General features: G+C 34.3%; 1 pseudogene; it reads left to right on the top strand.

The window, feature by feature from the left end:
- Window positions 1-496: 496 nt before the first annotated feature.
- LOC107753171 (docking protein 2-like) overlaps window positions 497-1593 on the top strand; it is a 17223-nt pseudogene continuing 16126 nt past the window's right edge.

Below are 1593 nucleotides of genomic sequence, written 5' to 3'. Positions count from 1 at the left end.
ATGTGTGTGTGTGTGTGTGTGTGTGTGAGAGAGAGAGATGGAAACTTGACACACCATAGAACAGGAAGTTTGCAGTTGACCACAGACCCTGAAAAATAAGACCTCAGATCTTAAAATAGCTCTTATGTGACAAATATAAATCAGTGACGTTATTTACATTACTTTCTTGTTTAATATTTTAAAAAATGATTAACAATTTACTGCTTAAATTCTCAACAAAATAATATAAGACAATAATATGCAAACACTCAGGCCTTATGGAGTCAACCAAATTTTTTTTAAATGATTTAATTTGCCTAATTGTCTAGGTTGAAAAAGTTTGTGATGTTAAAAAAAAATTAAAATACAATGCTGTTTCCTTTCATTTGGGTACAAAAAAACACGAGGAAACTCATGATCTTAAGTAATCATTGTGGCTTTGGCTCTTGCACAGCTCTGCAAAGAAGTGTTAAACTCTTTTGGGCTATACAGGAAGTAGATATAGCGGAACTTGGAGATGCTGTTTGCGTCACAGGCAAGTTTAGCAGAAGTATGATACACTAGATGAGACAGTCTTAAGGAGCTGGGTCGGAGACAAGACCGAGAGAAATGGAGGAGGATATTAGAAAGAAGGGGATGCTGTATTTACAACAGCAGCGGTTTGGGAAGGTAAGACAGAACGTGCTTTACTTACCAGGGGACTTTGAGGCAGGGGAACGTTAAGAGACAATATCAAAGAACAATCGTGTTCTTTCACGGTAATGGTCTATCATAGAACAAAATGAAGGCTGTACTAAAAGACTCAGTTGGCCTGACTGCAGGATGTAGCTGCTCCATTATATAAATGACCACAAAATAATGATATTCTTGAATATTGTAAAAACCCTTTTGTTGGATCCTATTTTTTTAATGTCAAATAATTTCAAAATGTTCTGTTGCAAAATACTACTGGACAGTTGGTTCTTTTTTATTTCCTGTATAACATCTACAATTTTGAGTGTGTTGTACGTAAAGCAGCCGTTCATATTGCAGATGAATATAACAACATAACATAATATAATATAATATAATATAATATAATATAATATAATATAATATAATATAATATAATATAATATAATATAATATAATATAATATAATATAATAATAAAGCAGGTTGTAAATTAGTTTTTTGGTATCTATGCAAACATTAAGGCCTCATGGAAAGGAACCACTAATGTACTCTGGATGATGGGTAGTACTCCAGTGCAAGCATATAGATCACTTCAGTTGTTTCTCTTTTTAACATGCACTGTAAAAGTTAAATTCACTGTCAGAAAAATGGCAGCTGTGGTTGCCAGAACTTTACCATAAAAAAATATGGTAGCAGCATTTTAGGTTTGCAGTCATTTACAGTAAAAAAAAATAAAAAAATTCATTAACTGATATAATTAATTAATTAATAATTCCTTACATTTATATAGCGCTTTTCTGGGCACTCAAAGCGCTTTACATAGAAGGGGGCTATCTCCTCATCCACCACCAGTGTGCAGCATCCACCTGGATGATGCAGCGGCAGCCATATTGCGCCAGAACGCCCACCACACACCAGCTTATTGGTGGAGAGGAGACAG

Source organism: Sinocyclocheilus rhinocerous, unplaced genomic scaffold (genome assembly GCF_001515625.1).
Source record: "Sinocyclocheilus rhinocerous isolate Xijiao unplaced genomic scaffold, SAMN03320098_v1.1 scaffold20, whole genome shotgun sequence".
NCBI lineage: Eukaryota > Metazoa > Chordata > Actinopteri > Cypriniformes > Cyprinidae > Sinocyclocheilus > Sinocyclocheilus rhinocerous.
Note: the sequence above shows the minus strand (reverse complement) of the source record. Positions and strands in the feature narration are given on the sequence as shown.